General features: G+C 43.5%; 1 pseudogene; it reads left to right on the top strand.

Annotated features, from left to right (window-relative positions):
- Positions 1 to 3,858: 3,858 nt before the first annotated feature.
- LOC123073135 (uncharacterized) lies at positions 3,859 to 3,997 on the top strand (annotated as a pseudogene).
- Positions 3,998 to 14,361: the final 10,364 nt, after the last annotated feature.

Below are 14,361 nucleotides of genomic sequence, written 5' to 3'. Positions count from 1 at the left end.
ATAACATGCTCCACCTGAACAGTAGGCTACTAAGTATTAGGCTGATGTTCACTCTCAATACGAACATTAGTAGATGGAACATCATGTAACATAGCAGATTCATTAAAGATAACATTTCTGCTAATAACAACCTTCTGGGTTTCAGGATTCCACAATTTAAAACCTTTAACACCAGACTTATAACCAAGAAAGATGCACTTAACATCCCTAGGCTCCAACTTTCCATTATCAACATGAGCATAAGTAGTGCAACCAAAAACTCTCAACTGTGAATAATCAGCAGGTGAACCAGACCATACCTCAATTGGAGTTTTCTTATTAAGAGCAACAGATGGTGAACGGTTAATGAGATAACAAGCAGTGGAAGCGGCCTCAGCCCAAAAACGTCTATGCAAACCTGCATTGGACAACATGCAACGGGCTCTGGAAATAATGGTCCTGTTCATACGCTCAGCAACACCGTTTTGTTGAGGAGTATAAGGAACGGTGTAATGTCTGACAACTCCTTCAGACTTGCAATAATTCTTAAATTGCTTAGAACAGAATTCCATACCATTATCAGTGCGAAGTATCTTTACCTTCTTTTTAGTTTGTCTTTCAATCATAATCTTCCACTCCTTAAATGCTGAGAATGCTTCATATTTATGCTTCAAGAAATAAGGCCAAACTTTTCTCGAATAATCATCAATAATAGTCAGCATGTAACTAGCACCACCTAGTGACTTCTTGCGAGATGGTCCCCATAAATCAGAATGCACATAATCAAGAATACCTTCAGTTGTATGAGTCGAAGTGTTGAACTTCACCCTCTTGTGCTTGCCAAAGATACAATGCTCACAAAATTTCAATTTACCAGGTTCATATCCATCAAGAAGACCTCTCTTATTTTAACTTTGCTAAACCAAGTTCACTCATATGTCCAAGACGCATATGCCAAAGGTTAGCAGCATCACAATCAGAATTCTTTGAAACAACTGGAGTAGCGTTACCTGAAATAGTAGAACCTCGAAGGTAATAAAGACCATTGGTCGAACTTAAGTCACCTTTCATCACAACAAGGGAGCCTTTGGTGACCTTCAAAACACTATCTCCACCTGAATACTTGTACCCCTTTGCATCAAGGGCACTAACAGAGATAAGATTTCTCTTCATCTTCGGAATATACCGAACATTTGTCAAAGTTCTGATTGTGCCATCAAACATCTTGATTCGAATAGAACCTATGCCTTCAATCTTGCATGGTGAATTATCAAAACCCAAAACGGAACCAACAGAAGTAGTGGAGTCAAAAGTATTAAACCAATCTCTATATGGACACATATGAAAAGTGCATGCAGTGTCAAGTACCCACTCATCATTGGTCTCAGCACATCCAGCAATAACGACAAGAGCATCATCGGAACTATCATCATGAGCAACATTAGCAGAATTGTCACCTTGTTTGTTACCTTTCCTCTTTTCTTTATTCTGCAACTTGAAACACTCTGAGATGTCATGCCCGTCTCTCTTGCAATATCTGCAATACTTCTTATCTCTGGATTGCGACCGGCCCCTGTGGTCGTTCTTACTTTTGCCTCTGTTTCCATTATTGGAGTTCTTCTCCTTTGTCCTGCCACGAACAGATAATCCCTTGGCTTGGGATGAACTCAAACCATCATGAGGCACCATTAATTTCATCTTCTCCTTGGAGTTCAAAGCTTCATAAACTTCATTAAGTGTGAGAGTATCACGACTGTATAATATGGTGTGTCTAAATTTGGTATAAGAACTTGGCAGTGAACAAAGTAACATTAAAGCAGTATCTTCCTCTTCATACTTAACCTCCATTGCAGCTAGATCAGATATGATCTCTTTAAATTCTAAAATATGATTCAAAACGTTACCTCCCTCGGGTAACCTATGCAGGAATAATTTTTGCTTCAGATGCATCTTGCTGGTGAGATCTTTAGTCATGCAAATCCCTTCCAACTTTAACCATAGAACGGCGGCAGTTTTCTCGCTCAAAACTTCCTGCAAAATATTATTATGCAAATGGAGTTGAATTTGTGACAAAGTCTTACAATCAATTCTTTTCTCCTCATCAGTCCAGTCCTGAATTCTGTTCTTCCCAAAACTATCCAGTGCTTCATCATAGTCGGACTGTGCCAACAACGCCCGCATCTTGACTTGCCATAGGGTAATTCTTGTGTCACGGTCCAGCAGCGGAAGATCGTACTTCATGGATGCCATGAGTAGATTAAATCTGTGTGCACAAAGTAGTACAAGTCCAAAGAAAATATTCTTAAGAGAATAAATTCATGGGGCAAAGAAGAGATAGCACCTGGTAGCTCCGCTAGACTTAGCGATTGAAGAAAAAACAAAATCTGAACCACAAGAAGCCTCCACATGGGAAGTACTAAACTAGTACTCGAATTAATGATGTGGCTTGGGTCTTCACGTGGAGGTGCAGCAGCAACAAAGCCTGATGCGTCTCGGTACTTGCAACCTGTAGGTAGATCAATAGCCTCGGGTGCAAGCGACGACCGGGCAAATCAACTTCATGTCAATCTCGGTTACGGCAGCGCGCACAAGGAAAATCCTGTCGGTCTCGGTCCTGTAGAAATCGATCCGACGGATCGACGATCGTCAGAGATGCGTGTGGCGGCGGCGGCAGCGCGCAGAACACCGAACCCTAATTCTCTCGATCTCTAATCTCATATCTTCAACCTAATCTCTGTATACCACTTGTTAGATAATAACGAGAAAAACGAGAAACGAGAGACACGGATTTTTATGTGGAAACCCTTGCGGGAGAAAACCACGGACGCACGAAGGCGCAATCACTATGAGGAGGAGTATTACAAGCACGAGATGACAAACTGTCTGAGGTGCGATACATGGGGTATATATGAGGGCAATACATGAGAGTCCTTGAAGGACAAGTAAACAAGGTGTACTCGTACGCGTCGACGTCAACGCAAAGGCCCACACCGGTTGTACTACGTCTAGTCCAACGCAGTATAATTTGGATCACAATTTAACATTAATGGTAAGTTCTCGCAAGTATTCAAACCTACCAGGGGCATTAGACAGGGAGACTCTATTGTTAAAGTATGTAACGTAGGATGTGTAAGGTGTAGATATAACCGTATACATGTGTGGGGACGTGCATTGTACTCGGGTAGTTAGGATACGTTTAGGTTGATCTCTATCCCTTGTATAGATTATGACTTGGAGATCAATCCTACAACAACCTAACTACCTAAACCCTGTAATCTCTTGTGCCTATAAGTAACATGCAACGCGTCCCTGGAGAAACATACGCTTAACGCATCTTTACATGGTATTCAGAGCCATTCTCCTCTAAGCACATCTCCTGCGCCGCCAGCCCCCTTGCGCCGCCATGTCATCCTCAAGCTCCACCGCAGCAGCCCCATCCGTGCTCATCCCCATCGCCGAGAAACTCCATCGCTCCAACTTCAACGTCTGGCGTGCGCAGGCTATGGCCACCATTCGTGGCGCCCAGCTAGTCACCTATCTCTATCCAAAGAGGGAGGTGTCGGCGCCCAAGGTGTCTGACAAAGACGGCAAGGTCACTGACGTGCTAAACCCGACGTATGATATCGACAGGGCCCGAAACTCTCAGGTTTTGAGTTTTCTTTTCAATTCCATCTCACCCCCTGTGATGGTCCAGATCGCAACGTGCATCACGACGTCAGCAGCATGTACTGCAATCACGGAGATCTTCATCTCCTAGACGCAGGCGGCCATAGTCAACCGAGGATCGCTCTCTCCACCACCAAGAAGGGGAACTCCACCATTGCTGAGTACCTTGGCCGCATGAAGGCCCTCGGCGATGAGATGGCTTCCATCGGCAAGCCGCTCACGGACGATGATATCGTGTCGTATATCCTTGCTGGCTTGGATTTCGACTACATGTCTTCCGTCTCCTCCATCTACGCCAGGACCGTCCCCATCAAGCCCAACGAGCTTTACGCCCAACTCATCAGCTTCGAGAGCCGCCTCGCCATGTTCGAGGGTGGCAACTCGTCGTCACACTCTTCCGCCAACGCCGCTTCCCGTGGCGGTTGCGGTGGTTTCTCTCACGGCGGAGGTGTTAGGGAACGTAGTAATTTCAAAAAAAATCCTATGCACACGCAAGATCATGGTGATGCATAGCAACGAGAGGGGAGAGTGTTGTCCACGTACCCTCGTAGACCGAAAGCAGAAGCGTTAGCACAGCGCGGTTGATGTAGTCGTACGTCTTCACGATCTGACCGATCAAGTACCGAACGCACGACACCTCCGAGTTCAGCACACGTTCAGCTCGATGACGTCCCTCGAACTCTGATCCAGCCGAGCTTTGAGGGAGAGTTCCGTCAGCACGACAGTGTGGTGACGATGATGATGTTCTACCGACACTGGGCTTCGCCTAAGCACCGCTACAATATTATCGAGGTGGATTATGGTGGAGGGGGGCACCGCACACGGCTAAGAGATCTCAAGGATCAATTGTTGTGTCTATGGGGTGCCCCCCTGCCCCTGTATATAAAGGAGCAAGGGGGAGGCGGCCGGCCTAGGAGGAGGGCGCGCCAAGGGGGGAGTCCTACTCCCACCGAGAGTAGGACTTCTCCTTCCCTTGTTGGAGTAGGAGAGAAGGAAAGAGGGGGAGAGGAAGAAGGAAAAGGGGGCTGCACCCCTTGTCCAATTCGGATGAGAGGGGGGCTGCATGCCTCCTTCCTTTTGGCCTCTCTCCTCTATTCCCGTATGGCCCAATAAGGCCCATATACTCCCCGGCGAATTCTCGTAACTCTCCGGTACTCCGAAAAATACCCGAATCACTCGAAACCTTTCCGAAGACCGAATATAGTCGTCCAATATATCGATCTTTACGTCTCGACCATTTCGAGATTCCTCGTCATGTCCCCAGTCTCATCCGGGACTCCAAACTACCTTCATTACATCAAAATACATAAACTCATAATATAACCATCATCGAACTTTAAGCGTGCAGACCCTACGGGTTCGAGAACTATGTAGACATGACCGAGACACGTCTCCGGTCAATAACCAATAGCGGAACCTGGATGCTCATATTGGCTCCTACATATTCTACGAAGATCTTTATCGGTCAAACCGCATAACAACATATGTTGTTCCCTTTGTCATCGGTATGTTACTTGCCCGAGATTTGATCGTCGGTATCTCAATACCTAGTTCAATCTCGTTACCGAAAAGTCTCTTTACTCTTTTCGTAATGCATCATCCCGTAACTAACTCATTAGTCACATTGCTTGCAAGGCTTATAGTGATGTGCATTACCGAGAGGGCCCAGAGATACCTCTCCGACAATCGGAGTGACAAATCCTAATCTCAAAATACGCCAACTCAACATGTACCTTCGGAGACGCCTGTAGAGCTCCTTTATAATCACCCAGTTACGTTGTGACGTTTGGTAGCATACAAAGTGTTCCTATGGTAAACGGGAGTTGCATAATCTCATAGTCATAGGAACATGTATAAGTCATGAAGAAAGCAATAGCAACATACTAAACGATCAAGTGCTAAGCTAACGGAATGGGTCAAGTCAATCACATCATTCTCCTAATGATGTGATCCCGTTAATCAAATGACAACTCGTGTCTATGGTTAGGAAACACAACCATCTTTGATCAACGAGCTAGTCAAGTAGATGCATACTAGTGACACTATGTTTGTCTATGTATTCACACATGTATTATGTTTCCGGTTAATACAATTCTAGCATGAATAATAAACATTTATCATGATATAAGGAAATAAATAATAACTTTATTATTGCCTCCAGGGCATATTTCCTTCAGTCTCCCACTTGCACTAGAGTCAATAATCTAGTTCACGTCACCATGTGATTTAACACTAATATTCACATCTGCATGTGATTAACACCCATAGTTCACATCGTCATGTGATCAACATCCAAAGGGTTTACTAGAGTCAATAATCTAGTTCACATCGATATGTGATTAACGCCCAAAGAGTACTGAGGTGTGATCATGTTTTGCTCATGAGAGAAGCTTAGTCAACGGGTCTATCACATTCAGAGCCGTATGTATTTTGCAAATATTCTATGTCTACAATGCTCTGCACGGAGCTACTATAGCTAATTGCTCCCACTTTCAATATGTATCCAGATTAAGACTTAGAGTCATCTGGATCAGTGCCAAAAACTTGTATCGATGTAACCCTTTACGATGAACCTTTTTGTCACCTCCATAATCGAGAAACGTATCCTTATTCCACTAAGGATAATTTTGACCAATGTCCAGTGATCTACTCCTAGATCACTATTGTACCCTCTTGCCAAACTCTGGTGAGGTATTCAATAGGTCTGGTACACAGCATAGCATACTTTATAGAACCTATGACTGAGGCATAGGGAATGACTTTTCATTCTCTTTCTATTTTTTGCCATGGTCGGGTTTTGAGTCTTACTCAACTTCACACCTTGCAACACAGGCAAGAACTCCTTCTTTGACTGTTCCATTTTGAACTACTTCAAAATCTTATCAAGGTATGTACTCATTGAAAAATCTTATCAAGCATCTTGATCTATCTCTATAGATCTTAATGCTCAATGTGTAAGCAGCTTCACCAAGGTCTTTCTTTGAAAAAACTCTTTTCAAATACTCCTTTATGCTTTCCAGAAAATTCTATATCATTTCCAATCAACAATATGTTATCCACATATAATATTAGAAATGTTGTAGTGCTCCCACTCACTTTCTTGTAAATACAGGCTTCTCCAAAAGTCTGTATAAAACCATATGCTTTGATCACATCATCAAAGCGTATATTCCAACTCCGAGATGCTTGCACCAGTCCATAGATGGATCGCTGGAGCTTCACACTTTGTTAGCACCTTTCGGATCGACAAAACCTTCTGGTTGCATCATATACAACTCTTCTTCCAGAAATCCATTTAGGAATGCATTTTTGACATCCATTTGCCAAATTTCATAATCATAAAATGCGGCAATTGCTAACATGATTCGGATAGACTTAAGCATCGATACAAGTGAGAAAATCTCATCGTATTCAACACCTTGAACTTGTCGAAAAACTTTTTTTGTGACAAGTCGAGCTTTGTAGATAGTAACACTACTATCAGCGCCTGTCTTCCTCTTGAAGATCCATTTATTCTCAATCGCTTGCCGATCATCGGGCAAGTCCACCAAAGTCCACACTTTGTTCTCATACATGGATCCCATCTCAGATTTCATGGCCTTAAGCCATTTTGCGGAATCTGGGCTCATCATCGCTTCCTCATAGTTCGTAGGTTCACCATGGTCTAGTAACATGACTTCCAAAATAGGATTACCGTACCACTCTGGTGCGGATCTTACTCAGGAAGACCTACGAAGTTCGGTAGCAACTTGATCTGAAGCTTCATGATCATCACCATTAGCTTCCTCACTAATTGGTGTAGGAATCACAGAAATTGATTTCTGTGATGAACTACTTTCCAATAAGGGAGCAGGTATAGTTACCTCATCAAGTTCTACTTTCCTCCCAATCACTTTTTTCGAGAGAAATTCCTTCTCTAGAAAGGATCCACTTTTAGCAACGAATATCTTGCCTTTGGATCTGTGATAGAAGGTGTACCCAACAGTCTTTTTCGGGTATCCTATGAAGACACATTTCTCTGATTTGGGTTTGAGCTTATCAGGATAAAACTTTTTCACATAAGCATCGCAGCCCCAAACTTTAAGAAACGACAACTTTGGTTTCTTGCCAAACCACAGTTCATAAGGCATCTTCTCTAATGCATAACCCCAAAACGATAGTGGTAAATCGGTAAGATACATCATAGATCGCACCATATCTAGTAAAGTACGATTACGACATTCGGACACACCATTACGCTGTGGTGTTCCATGTGGCGTGAGCTGTGAAGCTATTCCACATTGTTTTATATGAAAGCCAAACTCGTAACTCAAATATTCTCCTCCACGATCAGATCGTAGAAACTTTATTTTCTTGTTACGATGATTCTCCACTTCACTCTGAAATTCTTTGAACTTTTCAAATGTTTCATACTTTTGCTTCATTAAGTAAATATACACATATCTGCTCAAATCATCTGTGAAGGTTAGAAAATAACGATACCCGCCACAAGCATCAACACTCATTGGACCGCATACATCGGTATGTATTATTTTCCAACAAGTCAGTAGCTCGTTCCATTGTTCCAGAGAACGGAGTTTTAGTCATCTTGCCCAAAAGGCACGGTTCGCAACCATCAAATGATTCATAACCAAGTGATTCCAAAAATCCATCTTTATGGAGTTTCTTCATGCGCTTTACACCGATGTGACCCAAACGGCAGTGCCACAAATAAGTTGCACTATCATTATCAACTTTGCATCTTTTGGCATCAATATTATGAATATGTGTATCATTACAATCCAACAAACTATTTTCATTGGGTGTATGACCATCGAAGGCTTTATTCATGTAAACAGAACAACAATTATTCTCTGTTTTAGATGAATAACCGTATTGCAATAAACATGATCAAATCATATTCATGCTCAACGCAAACGCCAAATAACATTTATTTAGGTTTAACACTAATCCAAAAGTATAGGGAGTGTGCGATGATGATCATACCAATCTTGGAACCACTTCCAACATACATCGTCACTTCACCCTCAACTAGTCTCTGTTTATTCTGTAACTCATGTTTCGAGTTACTAATTTTTAGCAACTGAACAAGTATCAAATACCCAAGGGCTACTATAAACACAAGTAAGGTACACATCAATAACCTGTATATCAAATATACCCTTGTTTACTTTGCCATCCTTCTTATCCACCAAATATTTAGGGCATTTCCGCTTCCACTGATCATTTCCTTTGCAGCAGAAGCACTCAGTTTCAGGCTTTGGTCCAACTTTGGGCTTCTTCACGGAAGTGACAACTTGCTTGCCATTCTACTTGAAGTTCCCTTTCTTTTCCTTTGCCCTTTTCTTGAAGCTAGTGGTCTTGTCAATCATCAACACTTGATGCTCTTTCTTAATTTCTACCTTCATCGATTTCAGCATCACGAAGAGCTCGGGAATCGTTTTCGTCATCCCTTGCATACTATAGTTTATCACGAAGCTCCAGTAACTTGGTGATGGTGACTAGAGAACTCTGTCAATCAGTATCTTATCTGGAAGATTAACTCCCACTTGATTCAAGCGATTGTAGTACCCAGACAATCTGAGCACATGCTCACTAGTTGAGCAATTCTCCTCCATCTTTTAGCTATAAAACATGTTGGAGACTTCATATCTCTCAACTCGGGTATTTGCTTGAAATATTAACTTCAACTCCTGGAACATCTCATATGGTCCATGACATTCAAAAACATTTTTGTAGTCCCGGTTCTAAGCCATAAAGCATGGTGCACAAAACTATCAAGTAGTCATCATTTTGAGCTGCCAAACGTTCATAACGTCTGCATCTGCTCCTGCAATAGGTCTGTCACCTAGCGGTGCATCAAGGACATAATTCTTCTATGCAGCAATGAGGATAAACCTCAGATCACGGACCAAGTCCGCATCATTGCTACTAACATCTTTCAACTTAGTTTTCTCTAGGAACACATATAAAAACATAGGGAAGCAACAACGCGAGCTATTGATCTACAACATAATTTGCAAAATACTACCAGGACTAAGTTCATGATAAATTAAAGTTCAATTAATCATATTACTTAAGAACTCCCACTTAGATAGACATCCCTCTAATCATGTAAGTGATCACGTGATCCAAATCAACTAAACCATGTCCGATCATCACGTGAGATGGGGTAGTTTTCAATGGTGAACATAACTATGTTGATCATATCTACTATATGATTCACGCTCGACCTTTCGGTCTCAGTGTTCCGAGGCCATATCTGTATATGCTAGGCTCGTCAAGTTTAACCTGAGTATTCTGCATGTGCAACTGTTTTGCACCCGTTGTATTTGAACGTAGAGCCTATCACACCCGATCATCACGTGGTGTCTCAGCACGAAGAACTTTCGCAACGGTGCATACTTAGAGAGAACACTTATACCTTGAAATTTAGTGAGAGATCATCTTATAATGCTACCGTTAATCAAAGCAAAATAAGATGCATAAAGGATAAACATCACATGCAATCAATATAAGTGATATGATATGGCCATCATCATCTTGTGCTTGTGATCACCATCTCCGAAGCACCGTCATGATCACCATCGTCACCGGCGCGACACCTTGATCTTCATTGTAGCATCGTTGTCGTTTCGCCACCTATTGCTTCTACGACTATCGCTATCGCTTAGTGATAAAGTAAAGCAATTACAGGGCGATTGCATTGCATACAATAAAGCGACAACCATATGGCTCCTGCCAGTTGCCGATAACTCGGTTACAAAACATGATCATCTCGTACAATAAAATATAGCATCATGTCTTGACCATATCACATCACAACATGCCCTGCAAAAATAAGTTAGACATCCTCTACTTTGTTGTTGCAAGTTTTACGTGGCTGCTACGGGCTGAGCAAGAACCGTTCTTACCTACGCATCAAAAAACCACAACGATAGTTCGTCAAGTTAGTGTTGTTTTAACCTTCTCAAGGTCCGGGTGTAGCCACACTCGGTTCAACTAAATTTGGAGAAACCGACACCCACCAGCCACCTATGTGCAAAGCAAGTTGGTAGAACCAGTCTCGCGTAAGCGTACGCGTAATGTCGGTCCGGGCCGCTTCATCCAACAATACCGCTGAACCAAAGTATGACATGCTAGTAAGCAGTATGACTTGTATCGCCCACAACTCACTTGTGTTCTACTCGTGCATATAACATCTACGCATAAAACCAGGCTCGGATGCCACTGTTGGGGAACGTAGTAATTTCAAAAAAATTCCTACGCACACGCAAGATCATGGTGATGCATAGCAATGAGAGGGAAGAGTGTTGTCCACGTACCCTCGTAGACCGAAAGCGGAAGCGTTAGCACAACGCGGTTGATGTAGTCGTACGTCTTCACGATCCGACCGATCAAGTACCGAACGCACGGCACCTCCGAGTTCAGCACACATTCAGCTCGATGACGTCCCTCGAACTCCGATCCAGCCGAGCTTTGAGGGAGAGTTCCGTCAGTACGATGGTGTGGTGACGATGATGATGTTCTACCGACGCAGGGCTTCGCCTAAGCACCGCTACGATATTATCGAGGTGGATTATGGTGGAGGGGGGCACCGCACACGGCTAAGAGATCTCAAGGATCAATTTTTGTGTCTATGAGGTGCCCCCCTGCCCCCGTATATAAAGGAGCAAGGGGGCGTCCGGCCTAGGAGGAGGGCGCGCCAAGGGGGAGTCCTACTCCCATCGGGAGTAGGACTCCTCCTTCCCTTGTTGGAGTAGGAGAGAAGGAAAGAGGGAGAGGAAGAAGGAAAAAAGGGGGCTGCACCCCTTGTCCCATTCGGACCAGAGGGGGGATGCATGCCTCCTTCCTTTTGGCCTCACTCCTCTATTCCCGTATGGCCCAATAAGGCTCATATACTCCCTGGCGAATTCCCGTAACTCTCCGGTACTCCGAAAAATACCTGAATCACTCGGAACCTTTCCGAAGTCCGAATATAGTCGTCCAATATATCGATCTTTACGTCTCGACCATTTTGAGACTCCTCTTCATGTCCCCGATCTCATCCGGGACTCCGAACTACATTCGTTACATCAAAATACATATACTCATAATATAACCGTCATCGAACTTTAAGCGTGCGGACCCTACGGGTTCGAGAACTATGTAGACATGACCGAGACACGTCTCTGGTCAATAACCAATAGCAGAACCTAGATGCTCATATTGGCTCCTACATATTCTACAAAGATCTTTATCGGTTAAACCGCATAACAACATACGTTGTTTCCTTTGTCATCGGTATGTTATTTGCCCAAGATTTGATCGTCGGTATCTCAATACCTAGTTCAATCTCGTTACCAGAAAGTCTCTTTACTCGTTTCGTAATGCATCGTCCCGTAACTAACTCATTAGCTACATTGCTTGCAAGGCTTATAGTGACGTGCATTACCGAGAGGGCCCAGAGATACCTCTCCGACAATCGGAGTGACAAATCCTAATCTCGAAATACGCCAACTCAACATGTACCTTCGGAGACACCTGTAGAGCTCCTTTATAATCACCTAGTTACGTTGTGACGTTTGGTAGCACACAAAGTGTTCCTCCGGTAAACGGGAGTTGCATAATCTCATAGCCATAGGAACATGTATAAGTCATGAAGAAAGCAATAGCAACATACTAAACGACAAGTGCTAAGCTAACGGAATGGGTCAAGTCAATCACATCATTCTCCTAATGATGTGATCCCGTTAATCAAATGACAACTCATGTCTATGGTTAGGAAACACAACCATCTTTGATCAACGAGCTAGTCAAGTAGAGGCATACTAGTGACACTATGTTTGTCTATGTATTCACACATGTATTATGTTTCCGGTTAATACAATTCTAGCATGAATAATAAACATTTATCATGATATAAGGAAATAAATAATAACGTTATTATTGCCTCTAGGGCATATTTCCTTCAGGAGGCCGCGGCAGGAATGGAGGCGACCGTGGTCACGGTGGTGGCCGTGGCAATGGAGGAAACAGCGGCCGTGGAAACGGCCACGGTGGACGTGGCCAAGGAGGCGGGGGACGAGATGAGCTCCCTGAGGTGTTCTGTCAGATCTACAAAAATCCCAACCACACTGCCATCGAGTGCTACAGGCGCTTCGACGTCGCATTCACCAAGGAGAAGAGTGCGAGCGCCGTGTCCAACTCCTACGGCGTCGACACCAACTGGTACGTCGACACAGGCGCCACCGATCACATCACCGGAGAGCTGGACAAGCTCACCATGAGGGAGAGGTACAACGGACATGATGGAGTGAACATGCCCAACGGAGCAGGTATGAAAATTACTCATATTGGTCAAGCATATGTTCGTACTCCCACTCATAATCTTCATCTAAAAGATATCCTTTACTCACCTAAAGCCACAAAAAATCTTGTTTCTGCTCATCGTCTATCACAAAATAATCATGTGTTTCTTGAAACTCACCCTCGTTTCTTCTTCATTAAGGACAAGGCAACGAGGAGCACCCTCCTCCACGGCAGGTGTAGAGCCGCCTCTAGCCCCTATCATCGGCTTCTTTAGGCCCGGGCAGGCATGCTTTTGGTGCCACCAAGATTTCTCCGTCAAGGTGGCACGATCGATTAGGTCATTCGTCTTTGAAAATTGTTCAGCATGTTCTTAGCAAGAACAAAATTTCTTTTTCAGTTCAAGAGTTGAATAAAGAGGGGGGGTGTGATGCATGCCAACAAGGCAAAAGTCACCAACTTCCATATCCACATTCTAGTAGTTCTTCAAATGCTCCTTTAGAGCTTATCTATTCTGATGTATGGGGTCCTGCCCGTGATTCAATGAATAAAAAGAATTATTATGTGAGCTTTATTGATGATTTTAGCAAATTTACTTGGATATTTCTTCTTAAACATAGGTCAGAAGTCTTTAAAGTGTTTCATGAATTCCAAGCACTTGTAGAAAGACTTTTTGATCGCAAAATCACCACCATGCAAACCGACTGGGGTGGTGAGTATGAAAGGTTAAATTCCTTTTTCCGCCAAATTGGCATCACACACCATGTTTCCTGCCCGCATGCCCATCAGCAGAACGGCTCCGCCGAAAGAAAGCACTGTCACATTGTTGAGGTTGGTCTTTCCTTGTTAGCTCATGCGTCTACGCCCCTCAAATTTTGGGGTGAGGCATTCATAGCTGCCATGTATTTGATCAACCGTACGCCAAGTAAGGTGATCAACCTTGAGACTCCACTAGAAAAATTATTTCATGAGACACCAAACTATCATGCCCTTCGTACCTTTGGGTGCGCATGTTGGCCCAACCTCCGTCCTTTCAATGCTTGCAAGCTCGAATTCCGCTCCAAACAATGTGTATTCCTTGGTTATAGCAATCTTCATAAAGGTTTCAAGTGTCTAGACATAACTGCTGGACGTGTTTATATTTCTCGTGACGTCGTGTTCGATGAAACGGTGTTTCCCTTTGCCAAATTAAACCCCAATGCCGGTGCACTCATCAGATCTGAAGTTCTTCTTCTCTCTGAAAATTCCTCCTCCTTACCTCTTGATCATGGGGACGAACATATAGCTAATGATCACTTGGGTAATTCTCATGAAAATTCTGCTATAAATTTTGGAGGAAATCCGGTTGTGCACTGTGATTTTATGCAGCAACAAAGGACAAGCGCGGAGCACGAAGTTGATCCAGGTGTTGCACCAGAAGCTGACGGC

This window comes from Triticum aestivum, chromosome 3B (assembly GCF_018294505.1).
Source record: "Triticum aestivum cultivar Chinese Spring chromosome 3B, IWGSC CS RefSeq v2.1, whole genome shotgun sequence".
In the NCBI taxonomy this organism is placed as follows: domain Eukaryota; kingdom Viridiplantae; phylum Streptophyta; class Magnoliopsida; order Poales; family Poaceae; genus Triticum; species Triticum aestivum.
Note: the sequence above shows the minus strand (reverse complement) of the source record. Positions and strands in the feature narration are given on the sequence as shown.